We start from the raw sequence: 9,270 nt of genomic DNA, 5'->3' as shown, positions 1-9,270 counted from the left end.
TGCCGTCAGCTGGCGGACGGCAAAGAAGTGACTGATGGCAAAGGCCTGTTTTGCCGTCTGCCATATTTTTGTCATCTGCTTTTGGGTAGCTGATGGCAAAGACCTTCTTTGCCATCTGCTAGCAGACGGCAAAGAGCTGGCAGATGGCAAATTAGCCGATTCCAGTAGTGAGTATGCGGACAGGGAGCAGCGGTGGCGGGACAGGCGCAACGCCGCACGTCAGGCGAAGTACGCTAACTCCGATGTCCCACAACCACACATCCTCACGAACCCGGAGGTGCCGAATAACGGTGTCCTACGCTAGGGGGTGCATACCATGTCGTCTCCCAGATCAATTACCAATGGGCCGAGTTCATCGGGCCCCTGATACGTCTCCAACATATCTTTAATTTATAATTGTTCCATGCTGTTATATTATCAATCTTGAATGTTTTATATGCATTTGTATGCTATTTTATATCATTATTTGGGACTAACCAATTAACCTAGTGACTGTGCCACTTCCTGTTTTTTGCTTGTTTTTTGGATTCTAGAAAATCAATATCAAACGAAGTTCAAGCAGAAAAAAATATTCGAAATAATTTTTTCTGGACCAGAAGGGACCCTAGAAGCTTCGAAAGAAGACCGGACAAGATACGAGAGAGCCACAAGCTCAAAGGGCGCACCCTTGGGCTTGTGGGCCCCACGCAACTCCGTTTGACCTAATTCGCCTCTATAAATTCCCAATAATTCCCAAACCAATAGAGAGCCAACTGAAACACTTTTTCGCCGCCACAAACTTCTGTTCTTCCGCGGTCCCACCTGGAGGCCTTTTTCGGTACTCTGCCGGAGGGGTAATTGATTGCGAAGGGCTTCTACATCATCCTTACTGCCTTCTGATGATGCGTGAGTAGTTCACTGCAGACCTACGGGTCCATAGTTAGTAGCTAGATGTCTTCTTCTCTCTCTTTGACCTTCAATACAATGTTCTCCTCGGTGTTCTTGGAGTTCTATCCGATGTAATCTTCTTTTGCAGTGTGTTTGTTGGGATCCGATGAATTGTGGGTTTATGATCTGAATATTCATGAGAAGTAATTGAGTCTTTTCTGAACTTTATTATGCATGATTTTTATAGCTTGGTATTTCTCTCCAATTTATCCGTGTGGTTTGGCCAATTAGATTGATTTATCTTAAGTGGGAGATGTGCTTTTATGATGGGTTTAATCTTGCGGTGCTCTATCCCAGTGACAAAAAGGGTCAAGTCACACATTTGTATTGTTTCTGTGAAGGATAAAACGATGAGGTTTATTCATATTAGTTGAGTTTACCTTGTCTACATCATGTCATCTTACCTAAGGCGTTACTCTATTTTTATGAACTTAATACCATAGATTCATGCTGGATAGCAGTCAAATGATGGAGTAATAGTAGTAGATATAAATTGATATCATTAATATCTGTTGCAAAATTGATTTATATTTGTATTTATATCATGCTATTGAAAAAAAATTGCAACAGGACCTGTGTTACAGAAATAATTCCGCAAAAATACCTCTGTTGCAATAGTGGAGACGCGGTAAATCTGACGCTCGCGACCCGGCTGATCTTTTAACGGCGGACGCGTAGCACGCCAAAAAAAACAGAAAACGAGGACTCGCGCCACAATTGAGCGAGGTTCCTCTGCCTCGCCTGAAACTGTGGCATAGGGGCGCCCCCAAATAGGACCTCTCTGCTTCAGCCGTTCAGCGGAGGCATGTGGAGGCCTCTGCTCTGCCTTTCTCTTGTGGGTCCGATCGCTAAAAAAGGCAACAGATTTTGGAGCTTAAATACAGATAAAAATTGGCATCCTAACCACTGCCGCGGCCGATCCCCTTTGCCCTCAACTGTATTATAATAGCAGTGACAGCTAGTGAGCATATCGTTTTGCACTAATTGAGCAAGGCATGGCAGCCCTTTGGCCTTATGCTGCTTAGCTCCATGCACCTCCGAGCACAACCTTGATCCTACCCCTTTCTCCAAGAAGTAGCAACCATAGCAGAACAGAGGAGAGGAGCATATGTCCAACGGCGAAATTGATTGATAGCAAGCTCCAGCCTGCGTGATTATTCATGCTGCAGTTGCAGTTGGAAGCTGCTCCGATGACATATTTGGCCAGTTCAAATTGACCGCCCTCCATGGATGAGGTATTTTTTTTCCCCTTCTGGTTCTTAGTTTTTGGGATCTTTTCTGGAACACCAAAATAACTCTTGCCTTCCAGATAGATCCACCCCAGCTGGGGAACGGATATGATCCCGAAGGAGAGATTGCTGAACCGGCTCTTAGTGAGGAGGAGGCAAGGGAGAAGATCCTGAAAGCACGAGAGGAGATGGAGATCCTTCACGGGAGTATTTCCAAGCTGCTGCAGCATGAGGATGAGGGTGGGCACGTCGTCAGTACCGCCCATGGCCTCTTACTGTCGAGGTTCCAGTTCATAGTGGTCGAGTTGAGCGGCATTCTCGCGTCACTGAACGAGACGCTATTGTCGGAGCTTGTGCTGAATGATGTCCGCGAGGAGGTGGTCTTCGGTACAACCCCCAAAAAACGTATAAAGGGTAGGGGCGGTCATTTTCACACGCCGTATAAAAATACCCGCCCGCCGTAGGCGCGCCTGCGTCGCCGTACGGCGCTGTCGCGTACGGCCGCCCGTACGCGCCCACGTCCGCCCGTACGCGCCCACGTCCGCATGCACGCCGGCCCGCGCCCGCTGCGTACGCCCGAGTGATTAAAAAAAAAACGATCGGCGAACCCTATCTTCAAGACGCCTCACCCACCTCCTCTCGCGCCGCCGCCGCCATCTCCGGCAGTACCTGGCCGACGAAAAAAAACGTATGCGTTGTGCGCTACGCCGACAACCGCCTCGGTCGGGCAGACGCCTCCGCCGCTGTCAGCTCGTATCCGGCGACAACCGCCTCATGTCTGACGAAGGCAACGAGGTACGCGAGGCGCTGGCATAGTAATTTAAGAACGGATTTTAATTGAGAAGATGTTACGTGATGTTTGAATTTATATTTAATTATATATGAACGTGTATAGATTGAGGCTGAAATAGGATATGACGGTGATGATGGCGGTAGCGAGGACGGATCATTGTCATTGGATGAAGACGAACATGACGGCGAAAATTATATGAGTTTGGATGAGTCTTACAGTGGCAATGTAAGTGGTCTGCATGTTCTCAACCATATTAAATACAAGCATCCGCGATGACAATAACATGTTTGACTATGCACAGATAGGAGGGGATGATGACAATGAGGATATGGATGTAGATGATTCATATGCTGAAAACGGAAGCCATGTAGGTTTAGATTTATGTAGGTTATTTTAAAGTGAAATTAAATACGCATCAAGTCTTACATATCATATTTACAATTTGCGCAGATGGAAGTGGAAGGGTACTATCAGTGGAATTTTTTCGATGATGCCAATGACGAAAACGATATCGATGCATCTTATAATGACAGCTCGAGCAAAGTAAGTAGTGGAAAGTGAATACATATGATAGTCCTTATACAACTACTTACTGACATATACGGTTGTTTGTACTTTTTTTCAGGAAGAGGATGGTGACGCGTGCGAAAACGATGATGATGCCGATGGTGATGAGTGCAATTTTGACACTAGGTACGATGAATACCAGCAAGAATCACCGGACAAGCATTGGACGGTGATGTCCAGGACGTTCAGGACAGACGGGGAGGCATATGATTTCTATAACGACTATGCGAAAAAGCGTGGCTTCAGCATTAGGAAGGACAACTTGAAATATAGTAAGGGTATCGACGCACGTAGGCGGTTGAGGAGGTTTCTCTGTTCAAGGTCTGGGAAACGACAGGCCAAGTTTTGTACCATGGAAGGGAAGAAGCGCAGGCTGAGAGCGGAGACTCGGTGCTATTGCGAGGCCCATCTAACTGTGAAGGTTGACATAGAGCGCTCCATTTGGTATGTCAGCAGTTTCAGCGATGATCATAGTCACACTCTTGCTAGACCAGATGAAGTTATATATCTTCGATCTCATAATCAGATAAAGGAATACCAGAAGCTCGAGATCTTAGCAATGGCAGGTGCTGGGCTCAAAAAACATTGGATTTATGACAACTTCGTTAGTAGGTATGGATCATATGCACGGGCTGGTTTCGGGAGGAGGAAGCTTTATAACATGTGTTATAGGGAGAAAATGAAGTTGCTAGCAAAGGGTGATGCGGACACTGCGATTGGTATCATGATGACGAGAAAGACAAGGGATCCAGACTTTTTTTTGAGCACATTGTTGACGCAGAAGGAAAGCTGAAGAACATGTTCTGGTGTGATTCTCAGTCACGTCGGGATTACCTTGACTTTGGTGATGTAATCGTCTTCGACAGCACTTACAAGATGAATAGGTACGGAATGCCATTCATACCTTTTGTTGGTCTAAACAATCATCGTTGCACCACTGTGTTCGGTTGTGCCGTTGTGTCAGATGAGACGGAGGATACATACGTTTGGGTGTTGCATATCTTCTTAAGAGCTCATTGTCAGAAGAAGCCGAGGTCTGTAATTACTGACGGAGACGCAGCCATGATAAGGGCCGTCAGGAAGGTCCTTACTGACGTGTGGCATCGACTTTGTTCGTGGCATATTGAGAAAAACATGCAGAAACACCTCCACCACAAGTCCCTTAAGGAGTTCAGGTCTCTTATTTATTATGCCACTACACATGATGAGTTTGAGGCGAGATGGGCAACTTTTAGAGCTAAATGGGAGTCAGAGAAAACTGAAACATGGTTGCGTAGGATGTACCGGAAGAAAAGGCTTTGGGCTGCGTCATATCTCACCGGTGGGTTCTTCCTTGGTATGCGTAGTAACCAGAGGAGCGAGAGTCTAAACTCTTGCCTTCATATGCATCTTGACTCTGGCATGACAATTGTTGATATGGTTGTGCATTATGAGAACTGCATTGTTCGGCTCCGTGAGAACGAGTCACACGACGACTGCATGTCCACACAGACACTCCCTGTAGCAGTACTCGACGAGTTCAAATGCATTGAAAAAGCCGCTGCCCGTGACTTCACTGCGGTGAACTTTTACCTCTTGCAGAAAGAAATGAAGAAGGCAGCGGATCTTGAGATCATAGATAGACTGAGTGGAGCCGTCAGTAGGAGATTCATAGTGGCATGGAAAAATAACAGGCAACTGAGATTCAAAGTGGACTATACACCTAGTAATTCAGAAGAAACAGTGAAGTGCAGTTGTGATAGTATGAAACGTAAAGGTCTTCCATGCAAGCATGTTCTTTATGTTTTAGCCAGGTTGAACGTGCAGGACTTACCTGGGTGCTTAGTGCTGCGAAGATTCAGCAAGAATGCTAGAGGTGGACTGCCCGTGAAACGCACTAGCGATCTCTTCGCATGGGGATGGGCAGGTACTGAGGAGAGAACTAAGTACAGTGAGTTGACTATTTTGTCTGCGGAAGCAAATCATGCGGCATGTCATAAACCATTTCTATTTGATAAACTGAAGGCAGCTCTGGAGGATGTGATAGCAAACAAGGATGTTCAGGAGGAAGATTATGCGAGACAGCATAGAGTTGCACATGATGATGCTTTTGTGCCGAATCAAAATCATGTTTTTGTTGGTGATCAAGAAAAAATCAATACGAAAGGAGCACCGAAAGGGCAGAATAACAAAGGCCGTGGTAAGGAACCTGGCGTGACTACAAACGGTAGACCCAAAGGTTTTGATGAGAAACCTCCTGTACGTCTATGCGGTTTATGCAGAGGAAAAGGTCATTTAAAAAACAATTGTCCTCAGAATCCAAAGTATGTGCACACCATTTCGTTAACGTTCTTTTCTTGTTTAGTTAATACTTTACAAAATTTTGACGTATATTACAATCTTTCTATGCAGGAACATGGCATGATGATCATAGCAAAGAAATGTTTGAATAAAAAGAACAACTTCTGATTACAGTTGACGATTTATTTGGTTGTCTTAAAGAATAGTACTTACATATTTGTTTCGTTACATCGATACGGGAGACTTGTAATCGGTGTTTACTTATGTCATATTTGTTGGCACTATACTCGTTGTTCTTAATATGATATGCGACATACAAATTTTATGTTATAATATATATTTCTTGCCGCTATAGGCATTGTTTTTAACATGATATGTAATTTATACATTTTTTCGTACAAATATATGATTTTGTGTATAAATCATGCATGTTGGGCGATCAGAGGCGCTGCACAGCCGCCGGTTGCTTTAATTTTAAAAAATAACGTTAACGGGCGCGGCTGGCCCGCGAGTGGCGCCAGCGGGCGCAAAGAGGCGGTACGTACGAGGGCGATCCCGAGGCTGACGCCGCCCTCGGCCGCAGAGGGGCGCACGTACGAGGAGGATCCAGCCGCAGAGGGCGATCCCGAGGCTGACGCCGCCCTCGGGCGCAGAGGGGCGCACAAGGGCCGATGTAGAATCAACTTCGGGGCCGGCAACGGCCAACCCTGGGGCGACGCGCGGCGTGGGCCCGCTGGCCAGATAACGCGGCCCACGTGCGCCATGTAGCGGCGAACGTGTGGCTCGGGCGACGCTCGCCTCGTCCGGCGCGCGCGGCGCTCGCTTGTGAGATATCGTCTTCAGATATCATTTGAGTATTTTAAAACCCCAAATCGTACATTCGCGAGAACACTCATTGAACATAAAATATAAATTAAATAATAAAATAAGAAATGATTAAAATATATTTTTAATAAATTTGCCAGGGTACATAAACTTGACATGCTAAAAATATTTGAAACTCACATAAAAAAATAAAGCATCCACACACAATCCTCAGTCATGAACAAATAATATTTCAACAATCACATAGAATTGTCGTATGATATTTTTATTTTTGTTTCCTCTTCGCAAGTCGAATTACTTTGTTCTTCACTTCTGTAAGCTTATTTTCGGGGGACATAATAATTCCAGCTATCATTATTTCTCTCGAACTATCAATAGATTCCTGAAAAGTAATAAAAATAATTTTATTTTCATCACTTATATATGATATAATGTACTAATTTTTCATCCTAAAAATGTACCCACCTGAGAGATAGCAGTAATGAATTTTTCTCCGTCCCAGTATTGAAAACAGCGAAGGACGAACAGTCCACATGAGTTCCTGTGTTAACAAAACATAAGTGCAATTTTGAAAGCACGTTAAGTAAGATAGCACTTGATCACTTAATGTATTTCAAAAGCACATGCTACATGTAACTCACCCATCTTCTTGTTGAGGCATGTCGTAGGGGACTATAGGCCATGCGGACACATCCGGGAACGACATAATAGCACTGTCATTTGCAAAGTGAGTATGCAATGACAACATGAGTACATAACATTCTCAATGCATAATCAATGTACTACTAAATAAGCATTATAATATTACCAATCCATGGCCACGACCATTTTCCAGGTCGTACTTGTCTCGTTTCTCCGCTTTAGATTCAATCCAATTTTTCATTAGGGGAACTTGCAACGACAACGGGTCATTTTTCGGGCCGGTGGTTGGCTGCACCTTCTCCCAATATAAGTACTACAAAACACATGACAAAATAAGTTACGAACGCGTAAATTAAAGGAATATGAAATACCATTAATTAATAGCATACCTGGAGTAGGGCTAGGTTGCCACATGGCCATTGCCTCACACGGCCGTCCTGCTTGAGTTTACCAATCTCCGTCAAACAAGTTCGCAAAGTGAACACGTTAAAATTCAACGTGCTTATCCGCTTCACGTCATGCACCAACGCATAGTACTCCTTTGGTATGGACACAGCCGACATGGGCGCAATAATGGTCCCCAGCAAAACAAGAACAGCCATCCGAAGAAATTAGTCGTCGGCGGATTTATTCCTCACAATTTTTTGAATCAAGTCATCTATCATTATGTGACCATTCTTTTTGTGAACGTACTGAATAGGAATTTTCTTAATTAATTCTTTTCCTTCCATCGCAAGAATGCCAAAAACATCCTCACCTTCATTCTTAAACCCAAATATTGAAAACACATTGTCCGGTCTAAGTGAAATAAGGCCTTTACTGCCACTATCTTCTTGTATCCTGAATTTTTTGCTGTTTGGGTTATAACCTAACATCAAAAAATGCAGCAAAAAATCTCTCATTTGTACTGACGGAATGATCAACATCTCTTCCAAGCCTGTTTCGTAGAACCTAAATCGCTGAGCGGTGGTAAATTTTTCAACGAGACTTATCCACTTCTCTATGGAACATGGAATCACACCATCGATGTCCATACTGCATGTCAATTTTTTCCTATTAATACATATGATTACGCAATAGCATCGACAGAAATTGTTCGAGGCGGGAAACGTGACCTTGATCCGGGCGACAGCCGCCGAACAACGGCTGTGGCGGAGCCGAAAGCAGGCAGCCGAGCGTCGGCGATCTGCGCCTGCGGGCGTGGGGCAGTCTGTGCCAACGAGCGCCGTTGACTGTGGACGGCGATGGAGGGCGCTGCACGTGCGGCGAGGTCGTTGCGCGCCTGAGGGTGATCGTGGTAGGGTGACTGGGGGCACGGGGCAGCGTACGCGGGCGAGTAGTTTGGATAGGGTTCCGCCGTGCGTGGCGGTATACGGCGATGGAAAAGGGAAAAAAATAATTCGTTCGCCGACTGGGCCTAGGCCCGATACCGCTGAACCTATAGCGCCCAACCTATAGCGACAGCGGCCACCGCCGAACATGCTAATGTTTAGTCCCACATTGCTTCTCGTCATGCTAATTCACCTGTTTAAATACTGTACTCTGCTTGCAATGTCAAGTCCTCTAGTGTGGCGGTATCACTTAAGGAGGTTAACGTAAATTATGCTCTGGCATTCCATAATCATGGAGTGTCACAGAAATAATTCACATTAATCTTCTTAAGTAAGTCCGTCCGCAATATGGGACTCTTTTTATTTTTGTTTTTTATTTTTTCTTATTTTTTCCATGAAACGCCGTCATGTTTTTTTGACACGCAACATGATGCCACGGAAGCACGCCTGCAAAATTGGGGTGCGTTTCGACAGTCGATGCATTTTCTACGTTTTTCTCCGTGGAAATACCCAGAAAAGGTCTCCCGACGTGACGCAACTTGCGTTCGTACTCCGATTCTGTCGAAAATAGGCGTGTGAGCCGGTGGGGGTCACTCACACGCGCACGCAAAAGTTGGTTGCGTTTCGTCCATGTTGGCACATAGTCACAGTACAAACCTGAGGTGTCGGTCAGGGG

The sequence above is a fragment of the Triticum aestivum genome, chromosome 5D, assembly GCF_018294505.1.
Source record: "Triticum aestivum cultivar Chinese Spring chromosome 5D, IWGSC CS RefSeq v2.1, whole genome shotgun sequence".
Taxonomy (NCBI): Eukaryota; Viridiplantae; Streptophyta; class Magnoliopsida; order Poales; family Poaceae; genus Triticum; species Triticum aestivum.
Note: the sequence above shows the minus strand (reverse complement) of the source record.